The sequence below is a fragment of the Vidua chalybeata genome, chromosome 3, assembly GCF_026979565.1.
Source record: "Vidua chalybeata isolate OUT-0048 chromosome 3, bVidCha1 merged haplotype, whole genome shotgun sequence".
Taxonomy (NCBI): domain Eukaryota; kingdom Metazoa; phylum Chordata; class Aves; order Passeriformes; family Viduidae; genus Vidua; species Vidua chalybeata.
The window spans coordinates 12475846-12502946 of NC_071532.1; the positions used below are offsets into that span (position 1 = coordinate 12475846).

At 38.9% G+C, this 27101-nt stretch overlaps 1 protein-coding gene across 2 annotated transcripts in view; it reads right to left on the reverse strand.

Moving 5' to 3' along the window:
- The window catches only part of RASGRP3 (RAS guanyl releasing protein 3), a 58647-nt gene extending 35764 nt beyond the window's left edge, over positions 1-22883 (reverse strand). Inside the window, exon 1 of one of the 2 annotated variants that reach the window (XM_053937174.1) lies at positions 22815-22883. The gene's annotated coding sequence lies outside the window, so the exon portion shown is untranslated. Of the gene's footprint in view, positions 1-9924; positions 9993-22814 lie in introns of those variants that run through there. The other variant, XM_053937175.1, reaches the window with a different exon arrangement.
- Positions 22884-27101: the final 4218 nt, after the last annotated feature.

The window sequence follows — 27101 nt, forward strand, 5'->3', positions numbered from 1 at the left end:
GACACTTTCCATGGGGCAAGGTAGTAGAGTTGCCCAGAATGCATCAGGTTAAAAGGGAGCTAAGGAAGACTTTAGTTTGTTTTCAAAAGAAGGAAAACTCCCAGCCATATTTCTCAGTAGATTTGTCATGAAAATGATTTTGCTATTCTCAGTAAAGGCAAATTACCAATATTAGACATTTAATTAACATGTGTGACACCAGGGGATGCAGCTCTTCTGAGAATCTTTGTGCTTCAGACACATTAGTGATCTCCAGCACCGAGGGAGGGGACAGCAACAGCAATAAGAGTTTCACACACTCTAACTTGATCTTTTTTCAGAAGCCAAGCAAGACACCACCAAAACCTCCTACAAGCTGTACTAATGCCTGTAAGCCTTCTGAGAAACTCTTGGCAATTACCTTTGCTATTCACAAACTTGCATAGAGCATCTTTCAAGAGTAAGTCTGCTTTGTTAGCCTAGTCAAGTCAGGGTTAAAATACATCTTTATTAGCATATATTAACAACTCATTACACTGTTACATGCCTATAATGAGGCTGGTCCAGCCCAAGTGAAAACCAATACTTTTAGTTATTTTATAAAAACATCTGATGAAGTAATCAACCCTTCAGTTCTGAAAGACAAACCCCCGGAGTATTTATTACCATATATCTGTTACAAAATATTTTAATATTTTATTATTGTTTACCTTAACCAGCTATGTTCTTTTCAAAACAAGCCAGAAAAATCACATTTATTAATTAGAATACTAAGAAATCCTAGGCCCTATCTGCTTAGACTTTCTCATATGTTGAGCTTGAAAATCTACCACAACACTTGTTATGTCTTATTTTTAACTAAGCCAAATTTATTCAGTAGTAGCATATTCCCTGGGTAGTGACTTATTTCAAGCTGTGAAATATTCCAAGAGATAGGACAGTTTTAGAAGTCAGCACTGCTTTTAGTTTCATACAACTTTTCAATCAATTTTAAGGCAAAGAGGAGTCATAAGAACATAATTCAGTAAGTTATCAAGGAATCAAGTTCTTGTCTAATAAACCCATAGCTTCTAAATAATTTTTGCCTTAGGAAAAGCTTTTTTCTCTCCATATCATTCTGTAATTTCCATTTGTTTCCCACTGTAGACTAATTACTCATGGAACAGTACTTTCTGGGCCCCACAGTGGAAGACAGCCACCCTACAAACATCAGTGCCACCCTTTGTAATGATGCCACAGCAATTGCAAACACATGTGGAGCTTCTCAAGCCCACCAAGCTCTACAGGCTTCTGCTGGTCACCCAAACAGTAGAGATTATAGCTAAATGTTCCAAAAAGTAAAATTTTAAAACATTCTCCCTCTTCCACTGGCCATCTCTGCAGCTGTGTTATATCAAGGTAAGACAAAATCATTATCTGCAGTCACAGATATCACTAGGGAGAATTCAACACCTCCTACTTACCTGCTATCATTTTCAGCAATGATGATCATATTTGATTTCTCACTCTTTCTGGTTTCTGGCCTTTCCCAAACTGAAGAACAACTGCAGTTACTGTACATCTACTAAAAGCAAGGATATCACCTTCTGAAAAGGGGAGGTTAAGTGCATGTTCCATTTTTTTCTTCTTCGGTCCCGTTAACCCCTATATTCTCTCGCATCTTCTCCATGAATTCACAATCTATACCTACCCTAGTGTGAGGAGTGGCCTCCCTGTGTAGTGAGAGCAGTTTTGCTGCTGACCTTTCCTCCTTTGACTACAATCAAAACCTAGATTGGCTTCAGAAATGTCTCAACCACATATTTACAGCCTGGGAAGTGCTTATCAGAGCAGTAAATTGAAGGCAGCAACTGCTAAAACAATAAAGGCAGGAAGAGGCTTTCAGAGACTTAAGTAATGGGAAACTGGATGTCTGAGATGGAGCAAGACAGAGTTAAAAGGACAGAGGACAGGACAGAGCTTTGGCTGCTTTCACTCATTTGGCTGTTACTGTGCATTTGTAGTTGGATAATCCTTTGTTTTCCCTTTGATGAGCGTAGAAAATGGTTCACATGTAACTGCTATTTCCCCACAGACCTGTTAATAGGTCCCACACTAGGAGTGTGGCTGGGCCAGTTGCTAATGGCCAGCAACCCTGCTCAGCCCCTGGTGGCAGCTGCCATCCATTGGGAGCGTTGCTCTTTAGGGAGAGAATGCAAATGAAAATGGCACGCTAGGAAACGGTGACAGACACGCATGGCGCTGACAGAGCTGCTGTGTGACCCTTGGAGCCCATGCAAATTGCAGCCTCCTGCACAGAAGCAGGGGTGCCTGGCTTGGCTAGTGCTGTGGTTTTGCAGCTGCAGAAGTCACCAGCACCTCACGACTCACAGGCAAGCAGGCCTGCAAGAAGCTGGTAGAGTAAAAACACAGCCCCAAGGTCAGGAGAGATCCAGTATCTTTCTATTTGGAATTCTGTCAGCAGATGCTGGGAATCAAAATACGTAAGCAGTTTCTCACCTCTAGTTATTATTTTTGGGTTTCCCATGGGAAGATGGGTGGAACAATGGCAGCTTCAGATTTTTTAATGATGCAATAATTAATAATAATGGGCCAGAATGAGTTTTATTAGCAACCACATACCTTCCTAACACTAAGACTGCTTGCAGCCAGCAAGAATAATGCCTTCTTTAAAAAGAGAGTAATGTACGAATGTACTGTATATAAAGATATACAGAACAGCAAGAGAGCATTTTAAACAGACGCATACAGTGCTTCTTAGGCCAGTTAAGAGGTTTTTTTAAATACTAAGCCTCCAACAGAGAAGAGCAGCAAAGAGATTATTACCTGGTTTCAGTGCGTCTGACTAGATTTTGTACTCTTTCTTCAGAGGTAACAAAGCAACTATCAGTGAGCTGAGTAAACTTTGTTTCCTCACAAAGCAATCTAGTAAGAAACATGCACTGGTTTGTACAAACATGAAGAAACAGCAAACCTCTAAAGCTGTTTATGATACAAGAAGTCTACAGAGTACAGGATATGAGAACAGTATCACCACAGTACAGGATATGAGAACAGTGTCACCTATATTCCTATATCCAAGCTCTTGGGCCACAGTGAGTTTTATTAATAACCACATACCTTCCTAACAATAAGACAGCTTGCAGCCAACAAGTTAAATGCCTTCTTTAAAAAGAGAGTAATGTAAGAATGTGCTGTATATAAAAATATACAGAACAGCAAGACAACTAGAAAAAGGGGAAGGAGCAGTGTAAAAACAAAATCTCAAAGAAAAAAGAGGAAAAGCATCTTACAGTTCCTGCTTTAATAAATAATACTTCAAACAAGCAACTTTGATATTTATTGTGCTAATACTATTTTGGCAGTTATATGTTTATTGTATGAAAGAATATCTATCACAGGATTGCAGCTACACAAATATCCCACTTCCACAGCCACAGAACACACTACTACCATAGGACTTCAGAAAAACAAACCTTATCAAAACCCATTGGTTAAGTTTGCAAAGCTCATGTCTTAAGATACAACACTGTAATTCTTTAAAGCTCATGTATGCTAAAGATTCACCATTATTTGAAAAGCATCAAGAGCAGTTGCTGTAGCTGTAACAGCTGAGAATGACATACTGCACCCAGTACACTTCTGGTGTGGTAGACAAAACCCTGCCAGTTAATTGGCAATATAACAACTTTGTAGTGGCCAGTTCAGACCATCCCAAGCAACTTGAAAGACTCTTACTGAATTAATCCAAACCTGTTTGTTTTGAATTTATAGAGGACACCCAAAACTCTTTACTCCTTAGCATATAATTATCAAATTCAAGGACCTTATCAGAATTTCCTTACAGTTCTGCTAAACTCCAAAAATTCTAAAAAAAAAAAAAAAAAAAAAAAAAAAAAAAAAATTCCTGTGGCTATGTAGTAAAGCTAATATTAAGTGAAAAATGTGGTCAAGTAAGGGGAAGAAATTAAAGGGTGAAAGGGTGAAAGGGTTGGGAAGATCTTGATTTAAAAGCTGATTTAGAGGCTTAGGGACTTGTTTTTCTTCCCCAGGTATTTAGCATTGAAACACTGGTTGCTGTTGAAGTCAAGTTTTCAAAACAGCTCAGTCCTTTCCAAGTGTACTTACAGGAGCAAACTATAATTCCATAAGCACTAGTATACCAGGTAACCATGCTCAAGTCAATTTTTTTACACCAATTTCTAATTTGTATCATTAAATCAGTTCAAGTATTCAAAAAGGAGATGGTTTTGAAACACAGATGTGAAGCAAACTTAAGATACATTAATCTGGAAACACGTCTTTTATTTTAGTTCTGCAATATGAGCTGAGAACTAGATCCAAAAGAAGGATTAAGAGCCTAAGTCCTGGCTCCCTTTTACTTCTACAGCTGACTCCAGGGGTATGCTTCTCAGCCTGGTCTCACTTCTCACCTCCTCACCCCAGAAGGGGACTGTCTAGAGCTTGTAACCTCCTTCTTCACTTTTGATGTTAAAGTCTGAGTCAGTAACATCAAGAAGCTCCCTACTTAGGTCACTCCTAAATCCTTTTGGGATCTGTACACACGAAAGTCCTCTGTCTTGTCTGTGCTAAGCATCCTTTAGTCTCACCTAACATGTCAATCCCACACTACATAGGTGCAGTTGTGATGCCCGAATTCTTTTCCCAAGAGCTCTGAACGCTCCTTAAAGAGGTACAGGTTGAACTCTTCCAGTTAATGGAAGGATTGCAGATCTCGCATTACCTTGGCTGAGACTACAGAGGAGATTTATCATCCTCAGAACCTCATGTAATTCCATGTTACTTGAAATAATGAAGTTTCTTTGGTCTGCAGGGAGCAAGCAAGCAAGAGCATGACTGTGTAATTTAAGGGGAAGAGCATTCACTGAAGAAGAGGGGAAAAAGGTGAATTCTAGTTCCTGCCCCAATTCCCACTTCAGATAAAAATATACAGACAGTCATAAGGGCAGGGCCTGGAAACCAAGAGTTTTAGGAAGGGTGGCAGCTGTTCCAGGAAGTATGTGTTCATGAATTCAGCAAAGTAGAACATGAGTAAGCAAGCTAAAGCAGGCAAGACATCTTTAGCAGAGGAGATTATTAGTCTTTTAAGGAAGCTATTTCATGAACAGTGTGATAAGGCTGGAATGTCATGGCTATTCTGATTTGGAGGACAAAAATCACTATATATCCAGACAGTGAGTTGACTCAAGCCCTAATTCAGCAGACTTTTTCTGATGTAATTTTCCCCACTGGAAATCAATTATGTATTTGCATAAGCTGGGTTTTTTTTACTTCCCACTAGCAACACCAGAAATTTCCAAACAAACTCTGGGCTCGAACAATGTGTTGCTGTGAAATAAACAATTTACCAATGTGTGCCACAAGGACCAGCACCAAGATTATGGATTGGGTGGACCTAAGTGAATTATGTGTTATACATAGAAGCCTTTCTGTAATAATGCTACTTCAAATTAATAAAATTCAATTTGTTGAGACCAGAGTTTAAGCTGGAGAAATGTTCATCTTTCTAAAGAACATGAACAAGAACAGCATTACAACAAAGAATTTATGAACCTTTGGTCATGTGTCAAAGGCAGCCTTATCAACATGTTTAGCAAGCATGCAAATACCCCCACATACAAGCCATGCTCAGTCTATTTAACCATATGATGTATGACTTACTTAAATTCCAGTCTCTAAGACTGATTTATATGTTGAAAATCTTCAACCTGTTTCAGGCATGGGGAGTAAAATATACTTCAGAAATAATGGAAAATCCTTGATTATCTCGGAGATCCTGTTCCTGCATACACTTGCACTCCTGACCCCCTTGCACAAGCCCATCACTGCTCTGAGTGGAACAGGCCTCCATAAAGAGAGGCAGTTTTAAGAGGAGTGGAAGGAGTTGTATATGGAAATGTATTAATATATGTAACATGTTATATCAATGTATGTATATCAGCTCCTGTATATTAATCTTGGTATGACTTTTGTGATAGTCCAAAGCAGACATACTTCTGAATCATTAGTATTAAATTTGTGTTAATTTAAGATGATACAGTTATTTTCTCTTTGCAGGAACTAAATATATGAGGTATCTGAACAAGAATAGCTCATGTCTCACTAATTTTGCATGTATTATTATGCCTGGCAGGTTCTCGAGATGCTGAAGCCCACTCCCCTTGCCCGAGAAACTCTAAGATCATTAGCAAGGAGCACATGCATAAGTCACAGGTGGGAGAGTACTCTGTAGAGAGAGTCAAAGCATTTCACTTATTTGAATGTGGTAAAGGGGAGCAGTTATTCAGAGAAGTGAGATAGCAGATGGCCACCAAAACAACCAGAGTAGTTCTCAGGGGTAATTGTATTTTCTGCTGAGCTGTAAACATCAGCCCTGTGGGTATTTCCACACACTCACATGTTGATCCTGACCTCATACACACTTAGAGGTTAGCTGAGCTTTCTGATGGGATCTCTCATTAATTCAGCTCAGCAAATATCTATGTATTTGTAGGATTAGTCTTTGTAGCTGAACTGGACTCACCAAATCTCTTTTGTTGATGTTGCTGGTGCTTGTAGCTGTTAATCTTTTACATTCATTACAAGAGAAAAGCTCCCCCCTGTCACAACACCTTTATTCTGGTGGTCAGGTGGTTTTTAGATATGTTATACCAATAAGAAAACCAATTAATGAAAAAGTACTACTTCACTGGCTTTTGAATAGAAAAAATACAGAGAAAAGCAATGAAGAGCGAAAACAAGAAGACTGAGAATTAGCTTCAGGCTTTTGATTCAAACTCTTAGGTATAAAACCTTGCTATTTCTGACTTGTAAGGAAGGGCCAACTTGAAAACAAATCCATCAAATTCAGCAGTGAAAAGTGAATATGCCATAAATATGGTAAAAACAAACACTCAGTGCAAATTGTTTACCTGTAAAAATGTATTGTAGCCAGGCCTGGGTAGCTTAGGGAAAAAAGAAAATGACACAAGTGCCCTTACAGTATTTTTAAAAGTAGTTTCCTCTCTTTATTCAAGAATATCCTGGGAGTGGCTCCTTGGTACAATGGCATTTTCAACTAGAGAGAGGGGCTAGCACAACTGCAGCTGCTCCTCAGCTACATGTTTTGATATAGAGCAGAAATACACCCATTCAGAGAACTGCCAGGCTGCCCTGATCATTTCCTCAGAGTAAAGGGAAAAGATTTAACAGGAACCTTGTGATGCTCTCAGTGACAAGGGTCTGCACTGAGCTTCTCCACAGTGCAGCAATGTCCCCACTGTTACCCAATCTCCTCTACAATGTAATAAAAACAATCCAGGATGAACTTTCAGTTATATATGGGGCTTCCTAGAGACCCATCAAGGGGAAATGCAAGGGCAGAGCCCTTCCCCAAACAAAGAATATAGAAATTTAATTAATGTGCTTCATGCCTATGCAGACCTGCCTTGACTTACATGAACATAATGGGGGTGTATATTCAAGAAGTTGAGCACTGTTTTTTATGAGATCAGGATATTATAAAATAATATAAAAAGGTGGTGGTACAGAGGTTGTGTTTTCTGCTCAAGTGCAAAATCAGTGTGTGTGCCCCAGTGGTGTTCCATGTCTGGTGTTGCAGTGACAGATATTGCAGTTAGAATTCATGAGAAAAGCCAAAAAGTGAGGAGAGCCTGGAGACTGCACTTATTTCTCAAAGTACACTGGCTGTGTTAAACAGTAAATATTCCTGCCAAAATGAGTTAGTGATAAGGATTGAAACAATTACACTCTTGAGAATCTTGTGATGTTGATCAAGCTTTCTTCATTTTGTAGACAGAGAATTTAAAAGTCTAGTCATGAGTCTTGAATTTAATTCAGAATCAGATACAGTAATGACAGCTGGAAGCTGTAAATAAAGCAGGGTTTTTTTCTTAAACTTTGCAGATCCAAGTGATGAGTTATTCTCCTTGATTGCAGATTTCCTTTATAACCAACAGTAAAGAGGCACAAAACAGAGCTCTCCCACCACATTTCTTGGAGACAATTCAGTTACCACTGTAACAAGATGTTTTCAGACATTATTACCTGAAGGCAAGCTCAGTAGTGCAGTTATCTAATGTTTACTTTGCAATCACAATTTTTGTCTCTTTTATATTACACTTAACTCCCAGCTCTGCCGGAGAATTAATCAGCTGCACAAGAGGCACACATAGCTGGCTCACAGTCCAGCTGGTGCAGAGCCATATGGCTTTACATCAACCTTCTGCACCAATGCTGGCACAGTGGTTATGGAGAAGTAGGGAGGGAGAAGTTACAGCAGGTATGGACTGAGCTCACATCTGTTTTCTGCTGGATTTGGGGTTTAACTTAGGTTTACAACAAGTCCTGGACAGTTTGCCTAACACAGAGCACTCATTACAGATACAAAATGCAGTGTCTGGAAACAAGCACACCACGGCATAATCCTACTCAAAATCAGAATTCCTACAGTTCTGAAGAAAAATTAACTTATTCTGAGATCAGAATAAAAAGTGACAGGAAACAAGTTATTCTCCCTGCCCCCCATGGAATGGAGATGTGGACAGGATGGAGGGGCCCCATTGCAGCCAAGATGCCCAGGGCACCACGGGCTCCTGACACAACACCAGGCACCTGAGGACCCACAGGCCGGCTCCATTAATGGTACTCCACAGTATCCCTGTGGGAGGGCTGCAGTGTGCTGAGAGTACTTCAGTTCTTGGTTCAAAGGCAGTCTACCCTTGGAGACACAAACAGGCAGGAAGCCACACAGACTTCTGGTCTTGTGAACAGTTGAAACTGATTGACATTTTCCTATAAAATTTCCAATTAACTGTCAAAATTATAAACTATGCTTTAAAAGGAAATTAAAAGTCTTCAAAGAGAAATAATGTTTCACTTTCTTATGAAAGAAATATTTGAAAAGCTTATTCTCACCACCTTTAAAGGAGAGACTGCATGCAACCTGTCAGTGTTTACTCTTAGACCTTCCTCAACAGGATCCCACTGCTCTGTCTGCCCCTCTTTAACCTTCCCCAGAGCACCTTAGTCTTATCACATATCAAGATCCATCACTCATTCACCTGTTCCTGTTCCTCCTAAGTCTTCCTCCAAAGAAACCAGATTCATCTCTGTGTAAATAATTGATCAAAAGTTCCTTTTTATGTATCCTACACTCTAGTTTTGAAAGAAAACTTCAGACCGTAAGAGTCAAAAATTATCAGACAGGGACATCAATCTTTCATGAAGCAAAACCACAAAACATGCAAGTACCCAAAAATAAATTGAATTAAGAACTTGGAGAAATTTAGGAGACTCCTTCCCTGTTTTTTGCAATTTTTCAATCTTCACCGTCTAATTATGCATTATTATTCAGAATGGCTCAATAGTATCTTAATCAGTACATCTTCAGTCTTCCTGCATTTCTCTACTTGTACCTTTTCCTTTAAAAAAACCCTCTCCATTCACCCTCAGAAAGTAACCAGTCACAAGCAATTTTGCTCAGATTGATCGCACTGTTTTGAGGGAGTACCTCTGTCGATTCCTTACACTAGTACTTTTAAGCCAAACACTGAAATTTCTCTATCCTCAAGTTGCATCACTACCTATTGACTACAGAGAAAGGAAAACTCTTCTCTACAGAGAAAGGAAAATACAATCATCATAAACAGCCTCCTCACTCCATCATCTGAGTAAATAAGCACCACAGTCCCTTCCTGGCTAGCACGAGGGCGAAACACTGCCTTGTTCCCGCAAGACCAAAAACAATGCTGTTAATCACAGGTCAGAAAAATGCAGGAAATCTGAGCATGAATGACTGCTTATCTATGAAGTTTCAAAAATATGCTTCACTCTTTCAAATATTTTTATGAAAGGTCTAGGATGAAAATGGTAAAGCAATGACAGTTTAGGAAAAAAAAATCAAAAACAGGGAAAATCACTTACTGTACTTGGTTCTGCAGAGGTATTCAACACAAACATCACCCTTCCTTGTCCAGCTGCCAAGTGCTAAAGCATGAAATGAGCAGCTGTTTCCTTCAAGCTGGGGCTCTGTGTCTTAACTAGTCACATGCCCCTCCTGATAAATCTCACTGCTGTGCCAGGAGGTTAGAATCTGAAGATCATTATTCCCCCTATTAGAAAATCCTTTTCATAATAGCAGCCTTTGCTAAAGCATTTGACTGGAACGCGGCGCTATGTGCTCCATAACTTCTGGTTTTTTGTTGGTAGTTTTTTTTTTTTTTTAATGACTAACACCAAACAGTAGATAAGCCTTAATCGACAGTAGGGGCAGCACAAGTGGAAAGTTAAACACATCCCCGTTGATCGCTTCAGGTTTTTTTCTGACTTCAGACTTTACTGCGTTTTAATACAGGAATTTAAGCAGGAACAGTAAAATTTGAAATACTGTTGCATTCCTAGTGTCTTTAACACCAGGCCACTCCAGTGATCATACAAAATACATGACCAATCCCACTTTTGGGGATTAGTTGTTCTTAAGGGTAACAATTACACACTTTTGTGTTTGGACAGTAGAGTGGTGAGTATTAATACTGGAGATCATTTTAATTTTGTCATCTGGTGCTTTTACATCATGGATTATGTGGCTGCATTTTGCCAGACATTGTATAGTCAGACTGAGACAGACCCTTTGGGGTGAGGACTATCAGTCTAAACAGAGAGAGCAAAAAAAAGCATCCTTATCCCCACGTTCCCAGATGTAGGACAAATGAAGGAGAAATGCTGAAGTCAAGAAAGGAACAGGTTTTGATGAAATTTTCCAGGGTGATATGTAGTCATACATTACTGAAATTCAACTGAGACTTTACACTTAACTCCCTTTAGCCTGGTCACACATTTAAAGATATTTAGGTATTTAAGGACAAAGGCATACAGTCAATGGTATTTCAAGGGTGAGGTGCAAACGATCATTTTCTGAATTTCTGAAATTCCCGTCCCACATAAAGGATATAATGTGCTGAAACCCTGGCAGTACCGCAAATTGGCAAGATTGAGAGTACACAGGCAATTGTCCATCAGTAAAGGACATGGTAATGGTATTTTGATGTTTGGTAAGCAATCCAGATCCTGCAAGACAGCGTGGTCTCATTGGATTACAAAGGGCATTATAGGGCATTTTTCTGAAATACAAACTGCACCAATAGATAGTGCTGCAACCAAGATTTGGGCAAATAAAGGGAATTTCTCAGAGCCAGGTGCCTGTTTTTAAAATAGCTAAAATAGAATAGCATATCTAACTGGCACATTTGTCAGACTCCAATGAAAGCCAGCAAATCCCTGAAGATGAAGTCTGCAGTGACAAAGGGTAACTGGGGTCGCTTCCTTTGACCTTACCCAGCTCTTCATATTATATAAACCAGCACATGGTTACAAAACCATGCAGCCACCAGTGCTGCCAGCATAGCCTGGAGCAGGGAAGAAGCCCTTGTGCTAATTACCCACGCCTGCCTTTGTGAGTTTCTCCTGTTTCTTGAACAACAAGTTTCCAGAGAACAAGCTCCCGCCTTGAAGGAGCTCCCTCAACCCAGCCAGGCATGGGCGTATCCAGCTGTGGGGAGGCTCTTGTCCCAGCCTGGGGGGAAGGAGCTCTGAGGTTGGGGTTCCTCCTCCAAGGGCTTGAGCTTTGCATGAGACCTGGCCTCCTCTTGGCCTGAGTAAGGGGGTCAGTGCAGAGGGAGGAGGAAGGCCTGGGAAACAGGGAATGTTTGCTGCAGGTGTGTCCTGATGTGCAGTCAGGCTGGGCAACACCTCAGCAAGCTGCTCCTCGTGTCATCCTGGGGGAACTCCAAGAGACTGTCCCAGGGCATGGGGCTCTGTGACCCAGCACAGCTGCTGAGGAGGCTTCAAAAAAGGAGGTTGTAAAAACTGTGAATTTAAAAATGAGAAATTAGCCCTCGAGAAATGAGTTTGTTTAAATTTAGGCCACTGGAGGAATGGCAATTTCAAAAAGGGAGTGAGAGCTGCCCTGGCAGAACTGAGTTGGAAGTTCCAGCAGATCCTGGCCATGGATCACAGAACTGGGTGTAAACACCTGGCCTCGCTCAGAGAAAGGAGAAGGCGCCCACTGTGCTTTAAGGCACAGCCCATTGACCAAATGAGTTATCCTTGAGAAAAGCCATTTTGTTTCCCCTAAAATGCACTGAGATCGAGGGTAACAGAACTTTACATGCAGCTTTAAAATTACTTTACAACTAAATTTCTTTACAGCTTTGTACAAAATTACTCCTTGTTGATACTGAAGAAAACCTGACTGAAGTGTGTTCCAAAAGAATCTATTTGTCCACAAATACCATTTTTGTTACTTTTGTCCATTTCTCTGATTATGCAGTATCAACTGCACTCTTTTCCATTTTTCAGCAACCATTCATATAATTGAGTAAATACTGGTAGTACCTGGGCCATTTGAAATAGCACAATGTCATCACTCTGCACTGAATAGCTGTCTCTATTTGGTAGTCATGCTCCACATAGGAACATAATTTAATGATAATGACTGAATGGCAATATCCCATAAACAGCTTGGGATACACTCCCTAAAAAGAAAAGTAGCCTTTGTACTTTCTGAAATGAGTAGACAATTAAATTTATTTTTATGGCTCTGTAAATACTGTCGTAAACTGAGGTTTATGTGGGAAAAAGTTTATCCTCATGCTATTTTAATTCATTAAAATGACTTAAAATATAAAATAGCACAGACAATTTTAAGTCATTGTGAAACAGAACAGAGAAATAATTTGGGTGTAATTCCTGAAAATAAAGGTCTTAAAAATTTTTGTGGAGGTTTTTCTTTGTTTCTATTCTTTTCTGTTTTTTAAAAGAAACACCGACATACAAAAGAAGACCAGGTAGTTAATGCAGCTACAAAAAATTAAGTGTTGTGTTCTTACATCTATCAGATAGCATCTTAAATATGACAAAAGCTTGGCTGTATGGAATACAACAGTATTCTGCCTTCTCTTGAGAAAACAAATGAAAACTGGATTGAAAAGGGTACATTTCTTTCTCCATGGACATTCATTTGCGAGTAGGACGTGATGATCCTTGTGGGTTCCTTACAACTCAAAAGATTCTATGATTAATGCCTTAAATAAAAACTAAGAAATGAACACAGATTTCTCAGTCATGCTGAAATGAGACATGAGAAATACTGAAAAGGAGCAACAAAAAAATAAGCACAGTTAGCACTGAATTGTGATAGTGATGTGTACATGTAAGGTAAAATTTTTAATGTTACATAGCATGGATAGCTTTTAGAATAGCCTCAAGGAACTAAAGAGTGGAACAGTTGTCCATTTTGGTTTGGGTTGAGATCAGGAAGATTTTTGCTTTTACTGATGCTGGATAAATGGATCAAAAGCCTCTCCTTACTGTAGGAGAGGCTATAGTTCATGGCTTCTTTTTAACTGTTGTTTCTCTCTGTTTTTTTATTTTTAGGGTTTTTTTAGATGCACTTGGCTGTGTCTAGCTTATGTGTACTTAATTAACTGTAGGTGTTTTAATTTAGAAATTGATCACTGATAGAGATCTTATCTCAACATCGGTGCTTTGATACTGTGCAGAATTTTGAACTATAGAGTTATTTTCTGCACATGGCAGTTATGGACCTCTGTTTTGTGGGTTGCCTGAAAATGTCTCTTTTCTGTTAACATGTTCTGGAATTTATGGAACAGGTGTAAGACTCTCAGTGGACATAAATGTCAGGTTATATTAACTGCAAGTCTTCAGTTGCTAAGTTTGTTTCCTAAATGGCTGCACTATTCCTGGACTTCAGCCTTTTAGAACATATGGAACTCAAACCTAACAGAGAAACTGCCTGGTTCACTGGTCTGCCTCACTGTCCCAGATACTGTATAGCCTTCACTATCAGCTGAAGTGAATGAAAGCAGACCATGGAAGCCTTCACCAGACAGGATGCTTTATAAATACCTAAGTCTGATTAAAGGGGCTTCTATAAATAGTGCAACAACTCTTACACATAGCTTCCAGCTAAAGGACATATGAGGGACATATCACATAGGAAATTTTGCTGAAAATACTGCAAAAAGGCTCTCAGCCTTACATTACATTAAATCAGTTTTAAACATTTATGGGCTATATTACATCCCTAGCAATCTAAGTCAGCTCCAGGTTCCTCAATGTAATGCTCTAGGGGGCACAGGAGTACTGCAAATGCCCAGTGTTCCTCCCCTTTCGTGCCCAAGGGTGCACCCAGTAGTCACATTACCTCTAAGAGAGTAAGAGTTGAGAGGATAAGTTATCAAATTAGGTCATCCCTAGATATGACCCTTGAAATCAGTCCTTCCTTTCATCAATTAAATGTCATAAGGTGACATCATCAATTAAATGTCATAAGGTGAGCTTAGAACAATGCTTAGAGTCAAGGCTGCTGGTTGCTTTTCATTGGAAAACAGTGCCCTTCGGTGATTTAAGTATATGAGAAAATAATTTAAATGGAAGTTTGATATGCTGTGTACCCACCTGAAATTCAGAGTTTGTGAATTAAGCTAAAGTATCCAATAATTCTATTGTCAGAAATTATGGATGGAAAAAATTGTTGTGCTCTGTTAAACAAGTTGAAAAACTGTAATAGTTCTAGTCTATGAAGTACAGACCTGCTTTTTTGACAGCTCAGCTGCACCATGGCAGGCAGTGGGGGATTTTTTTGTTGAACTAGTAAGCATTCAGCCCAGCTGTAAGCCTCTGACAAAGGTTTTCACTTGTTACTGTGACTCCTTAACTCTTTGGGAATTAAGCCACTCTGCCAATAGTCTGTGCCCTCAGTGCTTCTCATGCCATGTTCCAGAGGGCTCTGGCTTGTCCTGTAGGCTGTCTTACCACCACTTTTGGATGGCTCTTAGTTTTCTCCTAAGCACTTGGTCTGCTTAGTGGAAAACCCAGAAGCAGTATGCCTGGAATGGAAGGGATAGGAGAGAGAATAGGATAGAATAGAATAGAATAGAATAGAATAGAATAGAATAGAATAGAATAGAGAATAGAATAGAGAATATAATAGAGAATAGAATAGAATAGAATAGAATAGAATAGAATAGAATAGAATAGAATAGAATAGAATAGAATATTTCAGTTTGAAGTGACCTGTGAGGATCGTGTCTTTGAATGAACGCACAGACTATAAGAGTAAAGGAGAGAGGATCCAGGAGGTAGAGATGGGAGGTGTAAGGATGAAGCTTAATGATAAAGGTGGAAGGCAGCCTTTTCTCTCATGTATGTCCCTCCTTTTCTTTCTTTTCTCCTCTTGATGTCCAGGAATCTGTACACTGGTTTGTGGAAATGCTGTGTACTCACAGCTGCAGGTTAATGGGGATTGTCTCTTAACTTATGTGATATTTTCTTTAAAGAAGTATAGGGGGGATACTAGATTTTAGGGATTAAAAATTTTGCATGAAAGATAGGGGATGGTCTTATTTTTTTCTCTATCTTCGGTTCTCAGATTTAGAAAGGGGATAAAAATGACTGATGGGATGAATGAAAACCTCAAACCTACTCAAAAAAAAAAACAAACTCCATCCACAAGACAACCCTTATCACACTTATTCCTGCCTTTCCAAAGCCCACAGTATTCACAGAGAAGGTAGAAATTTATAGTTTCTTCCTTATAAAGATGTGTAAGAAATTTTAAAATTGTTACTATTATAGTACAAGCACTGTTCTATATTTCCAGTTCACTTTACTTGATTTTGTTTCACCTTGAAGTACAGAGGTGGAATGAAAAATAAAACTTGTTCTGCACTCTGAATGCTAAAGTGGGCTGGCATCTCCCTTGCTAAGAGATAGGGTGAAATTGTGCCATGCAGTGATAGCAGGCACTAAGGACAGCTTCTGTAGCAGTGACAATAGACCCACGATTACAAAAAAAACCCAAAAAACTAAAGCAACAAAAGCTCTTCGTTGTCTATTACCAACTACACTGAATAGTTATATTCCACAGGGTGGAGATGCTCATTTCAGAAACAGAGCTTGAAGAGTGTGTTCCAGTAATTCTAGACTTAGATACAGTAGCACAAATGCACATCTGTCATAAAGGGCTTTTTTTTCAATACTGTCTAGACTGAAGATTTCTAAACAGACTTGTGTATTTGGAAGAGATTTGTTCTCTAGGTTTCCCTAGCCATCCTCATTGCGAGTGATGTGCTGAACAAGGATGGGGCATTGCTGTAATGTTGAATGTACAGCAGCTCTCAGTTTTTGTTGTCTTTTCTGCATCTGGTAAGTTTGAGCTAATCAGTAGTTCCTTTACCTTTTAAAAATCTCTAGTAAGTATGGCTTTTTTCCACACTTGGTGCAAAGGAATACAAGGGATAAGACATCAGGGTTTTTTCCTGAGTTCTTCATGACACTCTCTCTCAGACTTTAAATGAAATTATAGTTACACAGAAAGTTTTCAATTCACTGAGCATGTTTTAAAATGCACTATTTCTGTTTTACCGAAAGTACCTAGCTTTCTGCATTTTACTTGTCTCCTATTGTAAGATCAACTGATGTCAACTTTGTCTTGTATAAATAATTTCTGAGAATTATTTTCACTCAAATTTTACAAGAGAGAGAATGTTATCCGCCAAATTTGTATTATGCATGAATAGTGAAAAATGTTTTTTTCACTTTATTAATTTTGATAAACATATTGTCACCACTGATATCACAGTGGTTCTTGGTTTGGTAAGCCTGTCTTTCCTCAGTGATGCAGCACAGGCTGGTACTGAGTATCTAAGTCTCAGCTTAGAGCACTACATTCCACATTGCAGAATGACATAGTCCATTTGCATTGACATTACAAGAGTGGAAAAAATGGAGACTAGTAACAGACCCAGAAAAGAGAAAAAAAAACCAAGCCTGTTTCCTTCTTCTCTCTAGAAAAACACCTGACCTTTTTTTAACAGTTTCTGTCAAAGTACTAAAAATTAATGCACTCCTTGCTTATGAACAGTAGCATATTTATGTACTGTAAAACAAGGCATGGATCACAAATGCCAGAACTGCCAGGCAGGATCTCCACTTAGTCCAACACACATCATGTTTATCAGCCAGACCCTGTTATCCAGCAGCCTGTCTGAAATCTGCTGCGAATATCTCAGGGTTCATGCTCCCAGCTTACTCTGAGATGAGTGAATCTGCATCTATCTGTGCCTTCCTACTATGTATGAAGTATTCAGTGCAAAGACAAGAGAGAGTCTATTGCTTCCATGCTCCTTAGTTGAGAGGAGATTTGCTTATTATAGTCACAACACTTAATATTTTGTATGACAGAGCCCCTTGGGGCCAAGGTCTCTATATTTAACTGCTGGATTTATTACACTTGTTTTACTCTGGGCCCTTCTCTGTTATTAGTTCCAGTTCCATTTCTTTTAGTGGTATGAAGACATTATCCTGCTCTTTTATGTTTTTACTGCTTTTAATTATTGCTTAAGACAGTTATCTCTAATAGAACATATCTGAATGAATAGAACAATATCAGAGTGATGTGCTGGGTCCAGAATTCCACACAGGCTGTGTTCCAGAATAAAACTATAGCATTATATGAAGGCAGTATGAAAGTGCTTTCTTTTAAGAGAGAAAGAAGAGACTATCCATGCTTGGGAAGAAGGTCAAGCAGCATGGAAAAAATCAGCATTAATCCACTTCTCTCTTTTGCCTGTTCCCATTTATGAAGTTATGAAGAATATTTTGTAGTTCAACTGAGACTGAGTTTGGTTTTCCTTTTCCCTTTAGTAATGACCTCATCTTTGAAGATTTATCTTTGTCTCCAGCCTTCCAAGATAATTGTGGTACGGTAGTACTCCAAAATAACAATGGAACACTATGCTGGAAAAAAAGGTGTGTTAGAATAGAAAGGATTCTGAGAATGTTGAGCTGTCTAAACAGAGATGTTGGTACACATTAATTTCTGTTCTTTCTAACTCGAGTGAATTACAGTTCTATAATGTAAACAGTCATTAATCAATTAGTGAGACAATGCTAGACCTGGTAGCTTGACTTTAAATTCTTCTGTCCAGCCCCACCAGTGGAGTTATTTGGTGCATGGCTGGACCATGTTGGCAGAGCAGACTGCACACAATGTTCTGTGTCACACCATAACTACTCTGGCTGTTCTCTGCATTTCTGCTATCTTGACCAAGTGGCACATCTTCATTGCAATACTGGCAACAGGGTGGCCACATTGCATTTTCATTTTCCTGGGGCTGTGTGGTGCTGCACTACAGAACCATCAGAGCAGGGCTGTGTTTTGCACTGTATTTGAGTCCACAGAGTCTGTTGGGGACCGTTGTGATAAATGGGTCTGCAACCATTACTAGACAGGGGGTTGGGAAGGGACACTTCAGAGATGACATCCAGATGAGAGGAAATTGCTGCAGGGAGTTTAGAGAAGAACAGAGGACTGAATCTACCTCTGCATGAGGTAGAGTGTTTGCCATTTCCCTCTGCTGCCAAAAGCTGGGAAAAGCTCTTCCTTCCCCAAGGGTACCCCTCTGCTTCCCAGGAAGTACTATACTAAGTAACAAGGAGATTACCAACCCTGAAATTCAGTGTGAATAGGAAGAAGATGAAGACAAATACTTCTCAAAGCCATTTTTTTTTTGTTTGTTTGGTTGGTTGAGGTTTGTTTGTTTGTTCTGTTTTGTTTTGTTTTGTGGTAACCTAAGACATGAAGATACCTGTATGGTTATTGACCAGATGGACTTGTACTCCAAGACAGTCTTTCTTCTTCCCCCTCTTTTTCTTTTATTTGTTAATACCATATGTTTTACATATCCTTCAACACCACTGCTGCTGCTGTGTGTTCATGCAGCAGAAACCCACTGCTACTAATCCTTGGAAAGGAGACCCCAGGTCAAGTCTTCCAGTTTTCTCATCTATTGTTCAGATAATCAGTCTTTTTAAACTGCCTAGGTGTGACCAAGTAAGAGATTTGACAAATTCATTCTAGATGTATTTTTCTATTTGGTTAATGTATCTATGTTTCATCTGTTTGTGAACAATGGCTCCTAATTTTGTACCACAATTTGCACATGGTCTGGGGTGAATGAGAGAATTTAAGGTAAAAAAATATATCTACACTTTGGCATAAAGATTGATTTTAAAGAAGCTTTTTTAAAAATCCTTGCTTTTGCAACAGTACTTTTCTAGTCCACTAGAAGAATAGGAAAGCAACCAAAGTAAAGTTAATGGCTTTTTCTGATAGCACAGAGACTTCTGGGAGAAACAGTCCATCTTCCATACACATATTGACCTTCACTCTTGTGCAGTAAGTTGGTGCAAAGCCTGCACATTTAATTCCCATTTGAGCTAAAGGATTTGTGTCAGCCTGAACAATTGTCACGGTTGTGGGTCGCTACTCATGCATGTAGAACATTGTGGTCTTCCCCTTAAACTTTTATCCACATTCTTCTGTTGTAAGCAGGACAGCTTTTGGGTTTTGGATAAGAGAAATGGTGAAATTAACATGCTGTGTTTGTAGTCAGACTAGATGATCTAATGACTCTGCCAGGCTTTACATTTTATCAGTCTGTTGAAATAATTTTGCTTGAAATCAATGAGACTACTCATATGCTTAAGTTTAAGCACCTGCACAAACATTTTCACAAGTCAGGATGTTATTCAGCACATAGTTATGAGCTAGGTGTTTTTAGACATTATCAAAAAAAATTATTTGTTAACACTAACATTTTTGTTGTGCTGAACAGCTGCATCTCATTGTAGAATTATTTTGATGCTATCCAGTACTGAATGTTGATGTCTTAATGTGTTTTAACTGGGTTTCTTTTTGTGTTCCCTCTTCCCCAGCTCTGTTTTTTGAGTGAGACTACTGTAGACTGTACATGTGTTCTTGAAAAATCTTGCTTTGACTACTCCAAACACGTGTAATTCTCTGCTCTTATTTTTCCTGTAATGTTCGTGGGCCTGACTAAATGGTGACTTGGAGCACAAAGCTTCCTTGTAAGAGTGTCTGGTAGAGTAGAATAAGGGCTTAGAGAGAAATTAAGATACTTACACTGGAGCAATTGCATGAGGAATAATAAATCTTACTAAACCTGAACTAGCTTTGCAGGAAAGCATGGCATAACTTGTCACCCAAAGTGCATTACTTTTTAAGTCATGTGATTTTTCTTCAAGTCAGTCAGCTTTCCTGGAACCAGAAATCCATACTGCCCACACAGTAGTGACAGCTGACTGAGGTATTTATTTTACAACCCTAAACCTCTTGAATTACCTGGTAAAATAATGTCAGGGTAGGAAGCATGTGAACCTCAACTTCCTTCTGGTATATCAAATTCTCATATTTAATTTTCAGCTTGGAGCTTTAATAATTGCAGCTCTGTTAATACTTGTGAACACTCAAAAGTGTTTATGTAGAAAGAATCTCCTGCAGAGTAATTAGACCCTAGCAGGTGATAAGATTTTATAAGGTGCTGGGGTGTAAATTTCATTCTAAAGCCTTCTGAAATCACAGAGTCACAGAATAAACTAGGCTGGAAAAAACCTTTGAGATCATTGAGTCCAACCTGTGACCTATCATTACCTTATCAGCTAAACCATGGCACTGAGTGTCTCATCAAGTCTTTTTTTAAACACCTCCAGGGACAGTGACTCAACCACCTCCCTGGGCAGCCCATTCCAGTGCCCAATCACTCTCTCAGTGAAGTATTTTTTCCTCATGGTTCTATCTTCAGGACAAAACCCTCCGTTTGCAAACGCTGAGCTCTTGAACATGTGAACTCTAGCAGTTTATAACCAAATCTTTATAAATTAGGGAATTTTTAAGTACCATCTTAAAAATTAATTAAGGAATTCTCATTAACTAGGGAATTTTTAATACTACCATCTGTAGTATTTTTTCCAAAGGCAAATGTGAAAGTGCATCAGTATGTTTTTGATCACCTTTTCCTGTAAACTACAATGTAACTGGCTGATTTGTAAGTGATCTTCTCCTTATAGCTAAGGAAAGGTTTCTGTTTTGCTACATTCATGCAGTGGTACCAAGCTTTAAAAAAAATATGGTGAGTCCTGCTGACCTGAATAAATAAATCTGAATGATAAGGTGTGTACTGTTTAGTTGTATTGCAGTCGCTGCGCAACTGACATCTCATGGAAATGATTGTATTTATTCAACACCAGAAATTGCAATGCTTCCTAAATTTTTAAATTAAAACACTCTTTTTCTGTTGCTGCTTAGTTTTTGTGCAGGGCAATCAGTTACTGAAATTCAAAACAAGGACTGTTACCTGCGTGAGAGCGTGCTATGCTAGTTATTCAAATTACAGTCTAAAGAGCTTTCTCTTGCAAATATCTGTAAAAGTTTCTAGTTTTACTGCCATTTTAGTCTTCACAAGACCAGGCTTATAACCACCTAGAACTACTGTAAATTACTGAGAATCACTGTAAATGCTGAGTACTTGGAAATTGGACAAAGAAAGGCCTGATCCTTTCCATGAGCCTTGGCTTCCATCTGCTTCATTGGAGCTGCTGCTTGGCACCTCCCTGGATCAGTTTCAGCTGACTGCTGCTGTTTACAATTGTCCTGTCGTGGCTTTTCACCTACATGGGTGACATCCTGCCTTGCTATCTTCACAATAGCAGACTCTGAACATAATGGCATCCTATGGGGATACAGTAGAATAACAACACATCACACTTCCTTTTTAGTCACCAGCAACCTTTTACCATAAACTGCTAATCCTAGACAACATCTGAATAACAAATTAATAATCTGAATAGCATATGCTTAGAGGTAATGTGTTAACACAAATGAGACTAATACAAAGGTTATTCTCATAGATCTTTCAAAGAAGATAAAATTTGCATGATGAAAACCTGAGTCTGTTATTCTACAGCTTCTATTCTGCTGCCTGCAAATCACAACAGCATTTCCTTTGTTAGAAGTGCAAAGGACAGGTTGAGAGTTGAAGAAATCACACACAATCTTAAAAAACTCAATTTTTCCATCTTAAAAGTCTGTCTTGTTGATGGTAACTCAGTGAATTAATATGGTCTGTACACTGATCTATCTTAAAATGGAGCTCTTTACACACTCAGTCATGAGAGTGTGATATTGTGTATAGTATCTGAAAATCAGCAGATTAGAAATTTCCACTCATATTCTACTGTCAGTTTAAATTAGACCTCAGAATGGCAACATGTAGTATTGCAATGCAAGCAACAATGAATAATATATCTTGATTTGATATCTATATGTAGTATATTTTTGTATATATGCATGCACACACACATGAATTACCTGTCATAATAAATTCTAAAACTCTAGAAACTTTCAGGTACTTTAATTCAGGCTAAGTTCCTACCTTCAAGTCTACATCATAAGACTGAATTATCTCAAAACTTGCACTATATACATTTTGATGTGTTTCTCTATTCCATATTAACACATCTTGTATAAATATATATTCCATATACATCTCCCTCCCTCTGTCTTTCTCTAAATCTATATTTTTAAATGAATGCAGAGTTGACATCATATTTTCCTTTGGGGCATACATTTACCATAACATTTCTCTAGTACTTAATCACAATCTGTAAGAAGAACATGACACAAATCAGGGAAACAGCAGTTATGGCATGGATTTATGGCAAAGGCTTCTTTTGCTTAAGAAAAGTTCTGAGGAATCCATAAGTGAATTCAGATTTCTTTATCTAAAAATCAGACATCCTGCCAAACCTTTATCTAAAGGTCGGTTGCTATTCCTTTGCCAAAACTCATTCTTTTTTCATTTTCCAGCCTGGCCATACCTGAAAAGAAATGGAGCATGCAGCAAGCAGAAATGCCAGAAGGAGGCACTTACCTTAATTTGATAGGTATCCAACTGGCATCACTCTCGTTTTTTCAGAGTTCTTCTCAGGCTGTTGAGGTGCTGAGGTTATTTGCTCCCAGCAGTGTCCTGCCCATGGCTCTCCCACTCAGCAGCCCTGGCAGGGCCCTGCAGAGAGAAGCAGGATTGTGCTCTGCTCCCTCCCAGCAGCTTCACTGAGCTAATTGGGCTCCTTTGAGCTCAATTAGTTCTAGATTGTTTGGCTAAATGGCAGCCACACTTCCTTCTATTCTTTCCCAACTTAGTTTTCCTGCCTCCAGTGGTTCTTTTTCCTTTCTTTGGACTATAAATAGGCCTGTCACAACACAGTGTATAGCAGTAAGGAAGGCAGGAAATGCATTTAAACAAAAGAAAGATCTTAGGGGGTTTTGCCCTCCCCTGCCAATACAAGTAAAAGAATTTGATAGGGATTGGTCTGCAGACAGTTCTCTTTGCATGAGGAAATAACTTGCTCAAAAACATTCTAGGATGTCATCTTTTGTATTCCACAAAAAAAAAAAAAAAAAAAAAAAAAAAAAAAAAAAAAAAGCAGCAGTAGGCCTTACTCTTGAGTAATTATTACTTCTTTAAAGGATTTCATTATGGATAAGTTTTTGAATTTCTTTGGGATTATAGTGTTAGAAAAAGGATTTTTTTTTTTGCTTGGAAAAGAGGACAAAATTGGCTAACATGTTTTAAGAATGGTTAAGAATGATGTTTAAAGTCTATGAATCTTCATTTTGCCTGAGTACTCTCTTCCTCAGTGGAACTTATCCTGCAGACTAGAAGTGTTTAAGCAAACTAAGTGTGTTTACATGCAGGGAAACAGAATTGCTGTGCATGTATTCAATGAAGATGGCTGTGCAGCTATAGCTCTTAGATAGCAACTATATAGGAAATCCTCAAATATGTTCCATGAATTAATTTGAGAAAAAGAATTATTTTGATATGCTTTTTTTAAAATCAGAACTTCTAATTTAATTATTTTCAGCTTAGTGGTCTTAAAAATACATACCGAGCTTCCAAGACTCTCTCAAGCTTGAAAAAAAGAAATTAATGATTTTCACCTTATACTCAGTTAAGATGGGAATATAGTGTGGTATTTCTTTATCTCTTTGCCCTATCCCGACATTTTCTGTTCTTAAGGGTACATGCCTTTCCTTCACTTTATATAAATTAAGTAAATAGCTGTAAAAAACCTTTCTGCTGCTTTTTACATTGGTGGTTTTTATGTTACCAATAAAAGAAGACCCTAATGCATGGTTTGGGATTGGTGATTATTTTAGTGGGAAGGTAGAGACTTGAAAGACAGCTGTTGCTATGTGGATGAAAAATCTTTCTTCTGTTTGAGATTTGTATCTGAAATATACAGATGAGGGGTCAGGCTGAAAGTGGTGAGAGTTAAGGACCTGTGGCACTTAAGGAATTTGGAGAATGTTAAACCTTTTGTTTCAGACATTATGTAGGCAAGGATCATGATTGTTAGCCAGTATGCTGTTTGGTATACCAACGAGTAAATCTGTGTTAACCTTAGGTAGACTACATGATGCCAGAGTAATTTCTATAAAAGTCATCTTCAGGAAAGTGCCTGCCTTGTTGACAACTTTGCAAAGATCCTGTCTGCCTTTACAAGAATGTGATTGTTTATGAAAAAGAAGGGACATACTAGTGGTGTATGAATAAACATTGTTGATTTTTTGAGAATTAGTAGTAACCCAGGACCAAGGTTTTCCTTGAAAGTGCCTTTTAAAATAAAGTTAAACCAAAATGGAATGCTTCAAGCAAAACTCCGTTCAAAATCAATAATTTAATTTATAGAAGGACCTGAAACTTATGATATTTACAGTACTTTTTTCTTGTGTTAATAATCATATTTATCTAAGAGAAATATAATTCTTTGTAGGGAACAGTGGATCAAATACCAACTTCAGTTGAAACATGGAACCAGATTTTGCTTAAAAGACTCTGTCATGGAGATGACTGAAGGCAAGCCAGTCTTTCTGGCTCTTTTGGACCTCAGACCAAGGCTGAAGGATTGACAATGTGTAAGAGTTGATTGAGCAGCTGTGGAATAGGCCTTACCAACTCTGTTTCTGCAAAACTGGTCTCCATGGTATAACAGCACTGAAATGCAAAGCTGCTTAGCACTAATAAACTTGCACATACCTTTATTCAGATGTAGTTGAGTTGAAATCTTAAATCCTCTCAATGTAACTAGTGCTCACAGACTTGAATTTGCATCACACGTGCTCTGTGTGCTGTAGGCACCAAGCAGTGCCAGAGCCTTGGAGAGGCTTAGTCTGGAATAGCTGCTTGCTGTGTGTCAGCACCGTGCCAGTAGAGCCCAATTGCACAAGACTGCTTGCACTGATTTTGCTGGTAGCCTTTCTTTCAAAACCACACACATATTTTTCTCAGTGTCATTCAAAACATCTCTAACATTAAAAATAGATTGCAAAATTAAAGCAGAATTATTCTCCTCAGTTGTTCTGACTTTGCACGCTGGAAGAAATTCTCACCTGGTGTGCAAACTTTCTCACTCCCACTTTACCATTTCAGTCTGGAGAAGAATCTGTCTTGAAAGAGTTTTCACTACAGACTTTCCCATGGGAATTGATCAGGTAGCTGGTGAAGCCACAAAAGAGTTTGGAGCAGGGTGAGAAACTGTTCCTAAGGGCAGATGCTTGTAAAGTGCAGTGAATTTTTCCCATGTCAAAGCTGAAGAGATGTATTTTCTCTGTGTGTTCATTTTTACTCATCCTTATGCATTAGCCTCTAGGACAAACATGAGCAGATACAGGGTAACACTGTGGTGTCCAGAACTTTTGAGATGTGCTTGGTCCCCTGGAATTCAAAGCAGTTCATTTACATTCCGTGCCCTGAAAATACATGCATATGTGCACGTGTTACAGGCATAAACAAACTCTTTTCAGTGAGTTCTGTGTGCAGATGCAGCTTCTTCAAAGTAAAGAGAATCATAAATTCCTCACCACAGGATACTTAAGACTGAGTTATCACATGGCAGCATGTCAAAAGCACTGCTTTTTGCTGGACATCCCAGAAGGGCTTTGCACAAATAATATTGATTTCTACCGCTGAGCTGCAAAACATGAATTTAGATGCATTAATATGCTCTCCCCTCACCATTTCCCCTCCCCCCTCCCCCTGTGCTGATTGCCCTGCTAGTTTTATCTCTGCATCTGGCTTTTAACAATTAGAATGCTAACAGTGGTGGTCCAAATTCCATGAAAGCTGAATATGGAAGATTCTCAGTACAGCTTCCAAAATAAAAAGCTGAACTACCTGAACCTTCTCCTCTGCTTTTATGCTGCCCCTCCCTTGGGCTGCTGAGCAGCATTGTGTAATGCCACTCTTTCCACTGACATCAGTGGGAATGGGTTTGACATCAATTCAACATGAGCAGGGAAGCACACTTTAGTGCCTGTAATACATTAAGTAGCTTGAATTCCTTATTCTGTTATTCCTGTCCCTCTTACCTCCTCAGATGTCTCCTTGCCTTCACTTTTCATTGCCTCGTGGAATATGTTGCAAGAAATTACATAACTTTTCCTGGTAAAACTATAAAATTATACAGAGGAAGAAACAAAGAACTAGTTTTTGTCTTCTATAGCTCTTGTTTAGTCTACCTGACTTAACACCATGAAAATCACTTGTCTCAGTAATACTAAGTAAATTATAAAGACTTTCATTTTGATTTCTGATACCGTTAAATACAGATGGTCTTTCTGGACTGCAGCACAGACTGTGGGCCAGATCCCCAGCTTCTACACATTGGGGTTGCTTCATAAGCTTCAGTGGAGTGACACTGATTTGAGCTGCCTGAGGAATCCTGCCAATAAGTTTTAAAGTATCTGTGCCAATTCACAGCAGCTGAGGAGCTGTGAGTTTAAGGGCCTTTCTAATTGTAACTTATGTTCACTGCATAGAAGATTTATTGGTTTTCTCCCTTCTGCCACTCAAGCAAATCATCAAAACATAGACACATCCCAAAAGATCTGCTGCCTACAGTCATGGGGCAAGGTGAAGAAATGTTCATGGTGATCTTAAAAAAAGTAAGGGAAAACCACAGGTCAGACTCAGGCTGTGTGTCAGCATACAAGTAGAGAAGACTGATTGTCTCCCTGTATGTTTGTGGCCTCCTGAGTTTAGCACAGCTGGGGGCTGTAATCCCTCATGCCATAACCTGTCTCTCTGTGCTTTTGCTTGGTTGTGTGGTCATGAAGGGTGACCACAAATAGAAGTCTAATTTATTCTTCACCT